This window comes from Artemia franciscana, chromosome 13 (assembly GCF_032884065.1).
Source record: "Artemia franciscana chromosome 13, ASM3288406v1, whole genome shotgun sequence".
Lineage (NCBI taxonomy): Eukaryota > Metazoa > Arthropoda > Branchiopoda > Anostraca > Artemiidae > Artemia > Artemia franciscana.
Window position 1 is genome coordinate 45,059,738 of NC_088875.1, and position 15,711 is coordinate 45,075,448.

Consider the following 15,711-nt stretch of genomic DNA (forward strand, 5'->3'; position numbering starts at 1 on the left):
ATATGTTTTTTTTTTAACTGCAGATGAAAAAAATTTAAATTAAAAATAAAAGAAATTCCTGGTGGAATTAAAGAGTGAAGTTGAAACCGAAAAGAAACAAAAATTATTGCTACGAATTAAAAGATAGATAAAGAGGGATAGAGAAGTGATATTTTATTACAAACTAAGGAAATATTCTCAGTTTTATTCGCAGATTTATTTAGACTAGTTTTATAGATTTACTTATAGACTTATTTTGCGTAAACTGCGAGGCGACAATTTTTGTTCATTTTAAGTTTCACCTTCGCCATTCATTTCCATAAAATTGACCATTCTTTTCTTTTTTTAAATTTCAAATCGTAAGAAAGGCGAACGTCGTTTGTTTGGCGTAAATTGGCAAAGAATTGTTGAGAGTCATCGAAAGTAGCTGATCTCAATATCACAGTTGATCGTCAAGTATTTCTCATGAATTCTAAAAAGGATCGCAGTGTTTACTTTATGAAATAAGGTCCTTTTTTTGTTCATGTTGAACAGATTTGATGGAAAAGGCTTCTGGAACCATGCGTTATACATGCCTGGAAAAGTAAAGTGTTGAATCCAATCAGTCATGGTCTATATCTCTTTAAGTAACGGTTAAGCTCAAAAGGTAAGCTCTATAGTATGTGTCTAAACAACTTTCACATTTTTATTTATAATTTTGTATTATAAATGATATTTTATTATAATACGTGTAAACATATTATATACGCAAATATAACGACATTACTTTCGCAATTATTGAGTATGATTACATACACATACAGTATACAATTACTGTGTTATTATAACATACGTTTATAATTATAATCGTTATATTTTAACTGTCATATTATGTCTTTGAATGTCGGATGTAGCAATTTAAAAGCTATGATTCTTTTTGGGAAAGCAAATATTTGTTTTATTCATGAAACACATCCCTAGAATAAGTTTTACTGTTTTGTTGTCTATACAAATAATTAGCGAATGAAGCTTATGATATCAAAACTGTCATGAAAGTGATTTGAAAGCTAGAAAAAATCACTCTTGTTTAAGCAACTGATAATTGTTAATAATAAGGAAAGACTAAATTACAACATTAATAAGGCACGTATTCCGCATAAAAGAGTATGGGTCCTTCGGGCTTATGAGCCTCAATTAGTCTAAATTTGATGCCCCCCACCAACAAAAATCCGCGTTTCCCACGATTATTTTTTGTCTTTTTTAAAAATGTGCTTTAAAGACCAAAACATATATATTTCTTTAATATGAACCTTTCTTGAAAATTTTTCTTGTTTCATCCTTAAAAAGGTCATCAATCAGTAAAATAAATTTTTTCTTCAGATTTTAGCCTCCTGTAAAATAAAAGCCTCGAGTCATAACCCCTTTCGATTTACTAGATCTTTGTAGCGCTTAAATAGTACACTCAAAACAATTGTAATGTATATCAAGGCATAAATTAAAGCACATCCATCCTCCCTAATAGACAGTAGAAACTCCATCAGAACAAGTGCTTTAGGGAGGGGGTGGATTCTAAAAACAAGTTTTCTATTTAATTTCATAATTTGAATATATCTAATGATAGTTTCAAGTACTCATTTGTATATCAAACAATAAGCGGAATGAAGATTTTTGATGGATATCACTTTCTGGGAGTATAATGAAAGATAGGTTAAGAGGGCTATACCACGTTTCATAGGTGAGGGATGATATATTGATAAAGAGTGCGGTTTTTAGCACAACAAAAAGTATGTCGACCACTAAATGGTATGAAGAGGTCATAAGAAATGATTTAAAGGATATTGTAACTTCTTGTGACGGGGTAAAGAGTGAAGCTTTTAATACACTCGGGAGGAGAAGGGACATGCATAGCTGTGTTGTCTTCAAATGTCTTATTATTAAGGGTTAAGGGTTATTATTAAGGTTAAGGCTGGCCAAAATGAGTCATGGCTCAGGCCCTTAGGTGTTTCGGTGTCAAATTTGCAATATTTGCGGTAGATCAATATCTGTGGCGACTGGAAAAACACAGTATTGAGTTGAGACTCCCCAATTTAGTTTCCAGGTTTTAAAACAGAGGGGTTGAAAGTAGTCTAGGTTATTCTTATGCTGAAAGCGAGTCTGAGGGTGGAGTTTTACAAGCATTTTCGTAAAGAAAACGCCTTTCAAACAATCCATGCAATTAGTAAAATTTTCAGTTTTATCTTTAGCTGTAAAATTTAGAAAGGGTTTGTCAGAGTAATCTATTAACTGAACTTGGTTCTAACGGACTGCTGTTATTCTTTATGAAAATTTATTGTTTAAAGTTTTTTTTCCGTATTTATTTTCTTGTTTGTGTTCGAAAGTCGATCTCTCTCTATTTTGCTGCGTATTAATGGTGGCTGAATCCACTTTTTATTTTGACTGAAATATGTATTAATTATTAAATTTAGAGTTATTTAAGATGCTTTCATTTTTTTTCATATGATAAAAGGGAAAATACTGCCCAAATATGGAGTAAACATCTTTAAAACTTTAAGATTTATTTTAGTGTATCAGATAGCCTGTAATAAGTGTTTGAGCCCTATTTCTATGAAAATAACAGATATAATTTTTCCATTAAGGAGAATAATTAGGGATGGGAATCTATTCATTCATTTTTTCCTCAGAGGTGATTTGATGATAAATTAAATAAGGGGTAAGAGCAAATCGGGAGAATGCAACCTCGAAAAACAATGTTAAATATAGTGCTTGTGTTAATCAAAAAGCGATGTGGGTAAAGGCGAAAGAAAGTGTCCTTATCTACAGTTTTCTGTTGCAAAAGGAGATTACCCAAATATAGTCAAATTGAAGTCGAACATAAGTAGAAGTGCGGAAAGGCAATAATAATGTGAGATCTTTCAGTCTCTAAGCTACTATGAGGAGGCGTTTTGCCTTTTCTAAGGATAAATGGAGTTAAGGCTGCCCATAAACAAAGGGAGAAGCTATCACTTTGACTGAACCGATATTAAACCGGTTTTTCAATGAAAAATAAGGTGGGATTTCATTTACTATTAAATAAAAAAACAAGTTTTTTATAACTGCAAGTAAGGACCGACATTAAAACTTAAAACGAACAGAAATTATTCCATATATAAAAGGGGTTTTCCCCTCCTTAACGTCTTAATCTTTACGCTAATTTTTTATAATTTTTTTAAAAGTAGAGTTGTAAGAAAGAGCATAAAGCAGAGTTGTAACCTTAGCGTAAAGAGTGGGGCGTTGAGGAGGGGACAACCCATTTCATGGAAAAATTTCTGTTTGTTTTAAATTTTAATATCGCTCCTTACTTACAGTTGAAAAAACTTGTTTTTTATATATATTTAATTTCTGAACGTTTTTGAAATAATACAGGTTTCAATTTTCGCTCACCCTACATGACGAATTGAAACGGAATTTGCATATTAATTTTACTTTTTTTTAACTGATAATGAATGAATGAATGAACTTTATTACCCGTAAAAGTATAAAAAACACAAAGTACGGAGTACTACATAAACAAAAACGATAAACAGCGAAGAAAAAAATAATCAAACTAACAAAAAAAACAAGGACTTTGTAAACTTCAGGTAATATTAGGGGGTGTTCAACTAAGTAAAAAGCTATGTGAATTAGTGTGTTCTATTGTGTGTCAAGTGCAACGTATTGGTAATATTTGGATTTGTACGGATAAAAAGCGTTGAAAAACTTAACGAGCTAGTTTTGCTAATTGACTTTTCACAGTTGAACACGATGAATTTGACGAAAACAATGTTGCCCCAAAAAGCTAATAACTATATGAAACCAAAAGGAGAATCTTGCAAAATCGCTTTTTTGAGGTGTGAATAGATCTAAAATATAGTCCAGTGGGCGGTGGCAAAATACATTTCTATTTGATCGTCATTGGCAATTTTGTATTACATCTAAGCTCACACCTATAAGTTCGATATTTATCTTAGGAAGTGCCAGTAGAACAAACCTTTTTCTTGATGTCGTCCTATTCAAGACAGGACGGCGTGCCTCACACTTTCATAACTTTACAGGAGGACAAATGAATGGCTTTAAAGTTTTTCGTGGAAATAGTTTTATTCGATAATTTTCATAAAGGAAAAAAGTTCTCAATAAAAGTTGTCTATATTATGTAAAATTGTGTTTAGCCGTATTTATGCCTGAGAATAATTGGATATGTGTGTATTTTTTTATTTATTTTTTCTCGTATATGGCTCCATATTTTTTCGCAAAATTGGTATCTTGGGATATTCTCGCATAAAAAAAAGATCTAGAGACGTTCAGACGTCTAAGAAAATTCGTTAAGCTCCTTAATTTTGGTTTTTGCAAATGACTATGTAATAAAATCAATTGTGACAACAACAATACGGCATCTAAAGCAAAGGCCATTGCTAAATTGTCAGAAGTAATCAAAACCCCCAAAACTTGTCAAAAATGAAAATGAAGAGCAAATACACGGATGGTTAGAAGATATACAAAAACGACAGTTATAGCGTATCAAAAATGACAATGAAGAGCAAATACACACTTGGTTAGAAGACACTCGGCGCCGAGTATGTGAGTGAGTCAAAATAAAAACGAAGAACAAACGAAAACACGGTTAGAAGAAAAGTAACGGCGTGTCAGGAATGAAAATGAAGAGTAAAAACACACGCGGTTAGAAGACATGCGGTATCGATTAGGTGAGCGAGTCAAAAATGAAAATGAAGTGTAAATACACGTTGGGTTAGAAGACATGCGGCACCGAGCATGTGAGTGAGTCAAAAATGAAAATAAAGAGTAAAGACACACGCGGTTAGAAGACATGTGGCACCGAGCATGTGAGCGAGTCAAAAATGAAAATGAAGAGTAAAGACACACGCGGTTAGAAGATATGTGGCACCGAGTATATGAGCGAGTCAAAAATGAAAATGAAGAGTAAAGACACACGCGGTTAGAAGATATGTGGCACCGAGTATATGAGCGAGTCAAAAATGAAAATGAAGAGTAAATACGCATGCGGTTAGAAATATGTTCTCGATTTATGAAAGAGTTTTAACTTATAAAAGAAGATGTAAATATTTTCTTATCACTTTTTTCATGAAAATATCATTGTACCTTCCATGGACATTTGTACCAGAGCCGTACTTAAGGACCTAAGTAGCCACATGTGGCTCTAGAGCCGCACTTAGCCGACCACTGTTCTAACTGAACATCATACCAGCTCATTTTATTTCTGCATGGGAGCCGCTGAGAATTTTAGAAACGTCTTACTGATCATATGATCATATGGGTATGGGAAAATTAAAAAAGTGTCAATTGGAGGCAGTTTCCAAACGAAAAAATCACTAATGACATCTAGGATTTAATGCTTTGTTTGAAACGGCTGGATCATTCGTTGCCGGTCTTGGATAATGTCACATCTGCCAAAAACTGAACTTCACATTACTTAACTTTAAATTAATCAGAAATTCAATTAAAAGTCATTTCGATATTTCTAGATTCTCAGAATTATGAATCAAGTCTGTGAGAAGAATTCCAAGGATTCTGAAAATGCCAAAATGATTTAAAGGAAAACGTTTCGTTCATTTAAAGTGAAGACAAATCGAATTCCGATTTTTGGTAGATATAATAGCATGTAAGAAAGACAATGACGTATCCTTTTAGGCATTTCAAAATGTAAGAGAGGGTTAAGAAAGGAAAATTCCGTTACCATAAGGCCTAACAGCTTAAAACAAACTAATCTACTTAAACAAAGAGAGAAAAAAAGATCTCAAGATGAAGAAAACAAACGGGACTATGGCCGATAGAAGGAAAAGATAAACTAAAACGACGCAGATATTTTGCCTCAATAAAACAAGGTGTCTTCAACTCTAATAGTGGATGAAGAAAAAAAAAAATCTAAAATAATATATAATACCTAAAATGAAATAAAATCTAAAACTAAGAAATAAAATACCAGTACTTATATATACAATTGATACTACTGTGATTGAACACGACAGAAGTTAGTTAGAGCTACTTCAATGAGGTCACCGAAACGACTGGATGAAATAAAATGAATATGAAATAAATTATTTTGTCGTGAAATATTGCTTTTGTTAGCTTCCAATGCTACAATTTTCCTAGATCTTATTTTAACCTATTCCCTTGGGGATTTTTGTAAGACTTCACCAACATTAGTAGCTATAGATTCACTTTTAAGAAGAATGTCACAAATCGATTTTTATTTTTGTTATGGCTGGCCAGTTCGGATTTATATCTTTCGGACTTTGAACGAGCTTACTTAACTAGCCCTAGCCTGCTTTGTGCTGACTAGATTTTGGCTTAAGGTGATTCTTGATAACAAAAATGTTAATTAAATACAACTTACACAGAAATTTTACCTTTAATTCTATAATATTGTAGATTAGTTACAACAGTTTTCTAATTTCCTTTGAAATTTTATACTTTTTATTTAAGTCGCTAGTTGCTGAATATTTAGTGGCAGTTTTATTATTAAATTTAGTTTTATTATTATTTAGTGGCATATTTAGTTTTAGTGCCTCTCCTCCCGTATCAAACCACCGAAGATCCTACTCGCATAAGTTTTCTAGTCTCTTTGACATGTGCCAAAGGCCTTCTGCAAACGCTCTGAGAAAATCATAGGTAGATCAACAGCATTGTCTAAATAGAGACTGGTGTGGGCTCTATGTATTATTGTTTGTTTGTTGCTGTCTTTTATTGCTTAGGGGTGATGGTATCAAACCATTGGTCGTATAAATTTTGGAAATGGCTCATTGAATTGAAAAATGAAAGTTCTAGTGTCATTTTTAAGATTCAAATGATTGAAGGACAACCAGTCCCCTTCTAAGCCCATTTTTCTGCCCTCCCTCAAAAAGATATCTGATCAAAGTTTTGAAAAAAGTACGTTTAAAATTTTTGTGTTTGTAACATTAACATACACAAAATTGCGAAGACTTTTAAGGAAATAATATAAATTTGTATTGTCAACCTGCTATTAATCTGCGTTTAATTAGACAATTTGTAGTCTTGGTCAATGATGATTTTTCATTTAAACTACCTACCTGCATTTAATTATACCTTTTCAGTAATCATGGTCAATAATGTTTTTTTTTTTATATTATGACTTATAAAACCCACAGCTCAAAATACGAATTATTTTCATGAAAGGTCGATGACCTTCTGGTCCATACAAATCACAAGGGGTGCTAACCCTGCTCCAATTTGTGGTAGTTTGTGTTCATTTTAAGTTTAATCTGTTTATTCATTGTAATTTCTGTTTGTTTTGGGTTTAATATCTTTATTGATAGTAATTTCCTTTCGTTTACACTTGAATTACTATTTCATTTTCTTCCCACTGGTTTTGGGTTTAAAGTAGCTCTATTTTCTTTGAAAAACTTCTTTTATGGATTTTTCACTAATAAAATAAAACCCCAAAAGAGGTTTTAAGACGTTTCTGATTCCAACTCTGTTAAGAACTGTTTCCTTGACTGTTCAATAACTATCTGAAATATTTTTTATAATATATTTTTAAGCTCATTCATTAATGGTCAACTGATTTCAAACGTTGCAACCAACTAGCCACAAACAATAAAATCTAATGCATTTATCTGCCAAGTTGACATAAAATCTCAAGAGGTCCCTTCGTATTATCATGAGTAAATTTAACCAAGAATTTCAGGGTATGAAAAAAAGGGAAATGCTGTTTTGGGAAGCTGTCATAAGAACAATAGAAAAAAAAACACAACAAAAACAAACTGATAATAGACCATGGGCATTCACAACGAAAACATGTAAGTTAGCCCTTATCAACTAAAATGCCAAAGAAAAATAGTCCAACGAATCACATTTTATGTAGTATGATATTTATCACTGTCCGGAGAGAAAAGTCCGGTTTCTTCTTAATGTGATTAATGCACGCCTGATGGATTGAATGTGTGATTTTAGAACAATAATGTAATAATAACAAATAATAAACTATTATAGTTAACACAGAAATCAATAATCGATCTCCAAAGTTTTATTAAATAGGATTCCTGTACTTATTCTATATAAATAAAAATGAGCACCAAGGATTCAGAAATTTTGACTATAATTATCCTAGGCGAGAGAATTTATTTCTAGTAAAATGTGACTAGATAAACAACAATGACAGTAAATTTAAATTTGAATTAACAACAATGACACTAATTTGCTTAAACAAAGTTAAATTTGTCATGAAAAAAACAGTTTTCCTTAATAATGAAGACATTCTATTTTCAAAAAGTGAAAAAAAGTAATAACCTGGATTTTCCACTCTTGAAATCTTATCATCTAAAGCAGGATCTACGTGTTTATTTTACCATCTATGCTCAATAGCCCCCTCCAGACTCTAGGTAGATAAGTCCTATTAGAATCAGGTCGCTTGTTCGCCTGTAAGTCCAAACGAATTCAGTCCCCGTTTGCATACAGGACCAGCGGACAATGTCAGTCATGAGTCAACCCAAAAATCTCGGGCATTCTCATTGCAATTCCAGAGTGCTATCCAAGTAAGCAAAGCTCATATAATATGAACAATCTAAGTTGCCCGATTGCCTGCAAGTCCTGTGAACATGGTCAGTCATAAATCTTAGCAAATATTTTATTTGGTGTCTGCAATTTCCTTCAAATGGCTCATAGAATTAATAGACTATTTGAGTTACCCTTACTTCATGCCTATCTACCTTAGTTCTGCCATAAGATGGATGGATGATAGACTATCAACAAGTAAATTGACAAAATTTTAAAACAATTCTGAAAAAGGGTTATGCCAGCTCACTCAGACTATGTGTTTTGGCTTTTTCTCCAATTTTTCCACTTTTTTTCCACCACTTTTTCTTCACAGTCCACCAAGTTAATTTGGCTTCAATTTTTTTCTCTGTGTTTGTGTTTATTTTAGTGTTTTGTTTGATTTCTTATTGATATGAAGAGTTTTGGGAATCACCTATTTTCAACATATTTATTAATTATGTGAACAATGGTAACATTTTTGGCAGTTATTTTGGTGATGAATGGTAATATTTACAGTTTATCAATCTTTACATTCTTCATGGCATAAACACTTGTATCGGCCACCTTATTTAACGTTTTTATTCATTGTATGACCAATGGTAAAATTTTTCATAGTAATAAAATACAAATAATTCAAAATCACATGGAACATCTAGAAATAAGTACTGTTATGTAATTTAGAAGTCTTGGCTCCAAAAAATACAATTAAAAATTATAATATTAAGACAGAGAAAAAATAAACTTTAAATATTAAAGCGGAAAGAAATTAATTAAGCTGACAGATTGTTTAAAATTCCTGCTTAAATGTATTATTGAATTTCAGAAAGATATACAAACACAATTTCATTTAGTCTATAAACATAAGTACATCATGTCTATGTTTATGCTACCGATGAAGTTTAAATGAAACTATAAACAAAATTTGATAATGAAATTCGCTGCTGCCAATAGACTCCGACAAAAGAGTTAATTCTACAACAAACTATAATCTTTGCCAAATAGACTCCGACAAAAGAGCTAATTCTATAATAAGCTCCAATCTAGAGGAGTTGGTCTCAACGTGAGTTTTGTCACGGAACAGTGTATTTTAAGTTCAGTTATTCCCTTTTTTTAATTAAACCCGATTGAACCTTGGTCCTTTTAATAAATTAAATAAAAAAAACTAGTTTTTTAACTGAAAGTAAGGAGCGACATTAAAACTTAAAACGAACAGAAATTACTCCGTATATGAAATGGGTTGTCCCCTCCGCAATCCCTCGCTCTTTACGCTAAAGCTTTTAATTGTTTTAAAAAGCAGAATTGTGGCAAAGAGTAAAACTTTAGCGTAAAGAGCGAGGGATTGCGGAGGGGACAACCCATTTCATATTCGGAGTAATTTCTGTTCGTTTTAAGTTTTAATGTCGCTCCTTACTTTCAGTTAAAAAACTAGTTTTTTTTATTTAATTTCTGAACGTTTTTGAATTAATACATGTTTAATTTTGGCTCTCCACATATAAATTATTAAAATGAAATTTGCATATTAATTCCTTTTTTGGCTAAATGGCTTTATCTTAGTTTTGATCAGACGATTTTGAGAAATAAGGGGTGGGGAAGGAGGCCTAGTTGTCCTGCAATTTTTCGGTTACATAAAAAGGCAACTATAAATTTTAATTTTTAACGAATGTTTTTATTAGTAAAAAATATACGTAACTTAAGAATTAACTTACGTAACAAACTTTTATATTCTTTAATTTTTGTTATGTATATGAGGGGGTTTGTACCCTCGTTAATACCTCACTCTTTACACTAAATCGTAAGTTTTGTCGCAATTCTTTAAGAATAACCCCTGAATCAGAAAGGCTGAAGAATAAATAGTTAAAATTACTAAAAATACTATAGCATAAAGAGCGAGGTATTTATCTCCTCCTAAACACCTCGCTCTTTATGCTAAAGTATTTTTAGCACCCCTCATATGCGTAATAATCTCTGTTCGTTTTAAGTTTCAATACTACTCCTTACTTTCAATTGAAAAAAAAACTTTTCCGTGTTTATTTTTTTTATTGTTTTTTATAGTAATTTTAGAAAATCCTGCGCCCTTTTCATTGAATTTCTGTTCCCCCATGACATATTTCTCCAAGGAAAGATCCTCCCACATAGCCCCCTCCCCTTGACCCCACCCCCAAAACCAAAAAAAAATCCCCTGAAAACGTTTCTACACTTCCCAATAACCATTATTATATGTAAACACTGGTCGAAGTTTGTAACTTGCAGCCCCTCCCCCAGGGATTGTGGAGGAGTAAGTCATTCCCAAAGACATAGTTGTTATGGTTTTTGACAATGCGGAACAAAATGGCTATCTCAAAATTTTGAACCGTTGACTTTGGAGAAAAAATGAGCGTGGGAGGGGGCCTAGGTGCCCTCCAAATTTTTTGGTCAATTAAAAAGGGCACTAAAACTTTTTATTTCCGCTAGAATGAGCCCTCTTGCAACATTCTAGGACCACTTGGTCGATACGATGACCCCTGGGGAAAAAAAAACAAACAAACAAATAAACACGCACCCGTGATTTGTCTTCTGGCAAAAAATACGAAATTCCACATTTTTGTAGATAGGATCTTGAAATTTTTGCTGTAGGGTTCTCTGATACGCTGAATGCGATGATGTGATTTTCGTTAAGATTCTATGACTTTTAGGGGGTGCTTTCCCCTATTTTCCAAAATAAGGCAAATTTTCTCAGGCTCGTAACTTTTGATGACAAAGATTAAATTTGATGAAACTTAAATATTTAAAATCAGCATGAAAATCCGATTCTTTTGATGTATATTTTAGCATCAAAATTCCGTTTTTTAGAGTTTCGTTTACTATTGAGCCGGGTCGCTCCTTACTACAGTTCGTTACCACGAACTGTTTGAAAATGAGAACTTTGTGGCCTGAACGACAATGGATTTATATTTTTGGAACAAAAATGGATTCTTTGTGAGATTCAGGACATGGCTCGAGAAAAATAGTCATGCCTTAACGCAGGATGGAATAAATTAAAGGTGGGATTCCACTGTTGAGATTGATCGAACGAACCACCTCCATCCGCACAAATTTAAGAATACTGGTCCAATAGTGTGTTTTTCTTGCTTTGTTTTCATTTTCCTCCTCTTCTAATATGTAGACCTTTGAAAACCTGTCAAAAAAAGGGGGATCGACAAAATCAGTAATTCTGACGGTACAACCTTTTTTATTACTCATGGATGCAATATTTTATTTTATTTACTTTTCTTTGTCTAGGGCAGGCTGCGGCTTGCTCCAGAAGTGAATATTTACTAATTTCGTTGAGCTTTTTTCTGTGGCGTATGTCTCTGAGGAAACTTTTAGGGGTAGCTGTAGCCCTAACCCCTCCCAGAAAGTTTGCAACTATGTTAGTAGCTGTAAAATCCTGAGTAAAAAAAAAATCTATAGTTAAGAGACACCTCAAGTAGAGCCAGTTTTCATCCTAGTTTCAAGAGTAAGACAGAAAGGGGGAGACCAAATTTAATCAAACAGTTTGTGGTAACGAACTGTAAGTAATGAGCGATCCGGCTCAATAGTAACAGAAGCTTTGAAAAATGGAATTTTGATACCAATAGATATATCTCAAGAATTGGATTTTCATGCTGATTTTAAATATATAAGTTTCATCAAGTTTAGACATACCCACCAAAAGTAACGAGCCTGAGAAAATTTGTCTTATTTTCAAAAAAGGAGGAAACACCCCTTAAAGGTCATAGAATCTTAATGAAAATCGCACCATCATATTCAGTGTGTCAGAAAACACTACTGTAGAGGTTTCAAGCTCCTATCTGCCTAAATGTCGAATTTAGCATTTTTCACCAGAAGAAAGATCACAGATGCATGTTTATTGGTGCTTTTGTTGTTTTTTTCTCAGGGGTGATCGTATTGACCCAGTGGTCCTAGAATTTTGCAAAAGGCCTCATTCTAACGAAAATTACAAGTTCTAGTGCCCTTTTTAAGTGACCAAAGAATTTCAGGGTAACAAGGCCCCCTCCCACGCCCATTTTTTCCCCAAAGTCACTAGATCAAAATTTTTAGATATCCATCTTGTTCAGCACAGTCAAAATATCTAACAACTAGTCTTTGAAGACGACTTAATCCCCCACCGTCCCCAGGGGAAGGGCTGCAAGTTATGAGCTTTGCCCATTGTTTACATATAGTATTTGTTATTGTTTTTAGGGGAGATTCCTTCTGGTGGGGGATTGGGTTACCGGCGAGGATCTTTTTATGGAGGATTTTTTCATGGGGGAAGATAATTTCTATGAAGGGGGTGCTATAAGAAACTAAATCGAAAAAACAAGTTTTTTCAACTGAAAGTAAGGAGTAACATTAAAACTTAAAACGAACACAAATTATTACGTATTTGAGGTGGTTCGTCCCCTCGTCAATAACTTGCTGTTTGCTCTAAAGTATTTTTAGTAATTTAAAAAGAGCTATTTATCTAATTAAACGGCCTTTGTGATTCAGGGGTCATTCTTAAAGGATTAGAACAAAATTCAAACTTTAGCGTAAAGAGCGAGGTATTGACAAGGGGGCGAACCGCCTCATATGAAGTATACGAGGAAGTTGACCCACTCGTCAATAGCTTGCTCTTTACACTAAAGTTCAAATTTTTTGAAAAAATTGCCGATATAAGCAATAATTTTTTTGCGTTATCTTCCAGCCAATCTTAGCATTTAATTTTATCTTAAGCAGCTTCATAACTATGATTTTTGTGTGATAATAAACCAGAAATATTGTATTTGTGGTCGTTATTAAATAATAAAAAAATGTTTTTTTTCTACTGAAAGTAAGGAATATCATTAAAACTTAAAACGAACATAAATTATTACGTATATCTTTTGAAGATCTTTTCTTTCATTCATATCAGTAATTTGAGAATTGCTCAACTTGTGACTCTCTATTTCATAAAAATAGTTTTGACATCTTTGGTCGTTTTGTTACCATGCCTTACAAATTAGTTCCGCAAATATTGTTAATTTAAGTTACGTGGGAGTGTCTTTTCATGGAGAAACTTCTCGTGGGGGGAAGAGAATTTTTCATAGAGGGGGAGCTGTATTTCCTGACATTATTTAAAAACAATTAGCAATAAAATAAAAAAAATCTTTTTTCAACTGAAAGTAAGAAGCAACATTAAAACTTAAAACGAACAGAAAATATTACCTATATGAGATGGGTTGCCTCTCATAAGTAGCTAGCTCTTACGCTAAAATTTCGTGTTTGACTTTTAAAAAAGGCTATTATTCTAACTAAATAGCCTTTGTGACTCAGGAGTCATTCTTAAACAACTGAAACTAAAATTAAACTTAGGTTAGTATAAGATTGTTATTAGTTTTAAAAAAAGTAAATTTAATATGCAAATTTTGTTTTAAATATTCATGTACGGTGAGCCAAATTCAAAACCTCCGTTAGTTCAAAAAAGTTCAGATATTAAATAAAAATAAGTATTTTTTTATTCCAAAGTAAGGAGCGACATTAAAACTTAAAACGAATTATTCCGTATATGAAAGAGGCTATCCCCTCCTCAACGTCCCACTCTTTACGCCAAAGTTTTTATTGTTTTTAAAGTAGAGTTGCGACAAAGAGTCAAACTTCAGCGTAAAAAGCGGGTCGTTGAGGAGGGGACAGCCCCTTTCATAGACGGAATAATTTCTGTTATTTTTAAGTTTTAGTGTCGCTCCTTACTTTCAGTTGAAAAATATGTTTTTTTTTTAATTTAATTTTTAAGGAGAAGCCACTGGTGATTGGAAATCTTCAATACAATCTATATCGCCTATATATATATATATATATATATATATATATATATATATATATATATATATATATATATATATATATATATATATATATATATATATATATATATATATATATATATATATATATATATATATATATATATATATATATATAAATTTTGGCGTAAGATAAAAGATTTTAAGAACCAAGCAAATATTTTCTTTCAAAACCATTGACACTAGAACATTTAAAATTTGTTCGAATATACACAGTATATGGAAGATCTGAAATTGGTTGTGGCTTTATCAAAAGCGGTTGACAAGTCTTGTTACATAAATGATGCAGAACAAGTGTCACTTACTTTAAAAATTATATCTCCTTCAGGCCCAAAAGACGAAACTTTAAGAATATCAAACAGTTCGTGGTAACGAGCTGTAGTAAGGAGCGACCCGGCTCAATAGTAACCAAAACTCTAAAAAATGGAATTTTAAACAAAAAGAAAAACAAGTTTTTTTTAAATGAAAGTAAGGAGCGACGTTAAAACTTAAAACGAACAAAAATTACTCCTTATATGAAAGGGGCTTTTCCTCCTCAACGCTCCGCTCTTTACGCTAAAGTTTTTTGCTGTTTTAAAATGTAGAGTTAAGAGAAAGAGTCAAACTTTAGCGTAAAGAGCGAGGCGTTGAGGAGGAAAAGCCCCTTTCATATACGGAGTAATCTTTGTTCGTTTTAAGTTTTAATGTCGCTGCTTAATTTCATTTAAAAAAACTTTTTTTTTGTTTAATTTCTGGACGTTTTTTAATTAATGCTTTTTTTTATCTTGGCTCTCCACGCATAAATAATTAAAACAAAATTTGCATATTCATTATTTTTTTCGGCTAAATGGCTTTTTCATAGTTTTAATCGGAAGATTTTGAAAAAAAAGGAGCGAGAGAGGAGGCCTAGTTGCCCTCCAATTTTTTGATTACTTAAAAAGGCAAATATAACTTTTAATTTTTTACGAACGTCTTCATAAGTAAAAAAATACGTACCTTACGAATTAACTTAAGTAGCGAACTTCTATATTCGTATGTTTTAATTGCGTATATGAGGGGGCTCACCCCTCGTCGATACCTCATTCTTCATACTAAAGCTTTAATTTTGTCCCAATTCCTTAAGAATGACCCCTGAATCACATTCCGTAGAATAAATAGTTGAAATTACTCAAAATACTTTAGCGTAAAGAGCGAGGTATTACGAGGAGGTAAACCCCTCATATTTATGATAATTTCTGTTCATTTTAAGTTTTAATGCTGCTCCTCACTTTCAGTAGAAAAAACTTTTCATATTTATTTTTTCATTCTTCTTTTTAAATAATGCTAGAAAATCCTGCGCCCCCCTCCATTGAAAGTCTCTTCCCCAATAAAATGTTCCTCCCTTGAAACATCCTCCCACGTAAAACCC

The 15,711-nt window shown here is 32.5% G+C and overlaps 1 protein-coding gene across 1 annotated transcript in view; it reads left to right on the top strand.

The window, feature by feature from the left end:
- Positions 1–560: 560 nt before the first annotated feature.
- The window catches only part of LOC136034987 (galanin receptor 2a-like), a 146,297-nt gene continuing 131,146 nt past the window's right edge, over positions 561–15,711 (top strand). The window contains exon 1 of the mRNA XM_065716556.1: positions 561–625. The gene's annotated coding sequence lies outside the window, so the exon portion shown is untranslated. The remainder of the gene's footprint in view (positions 626–15,711) is intronic.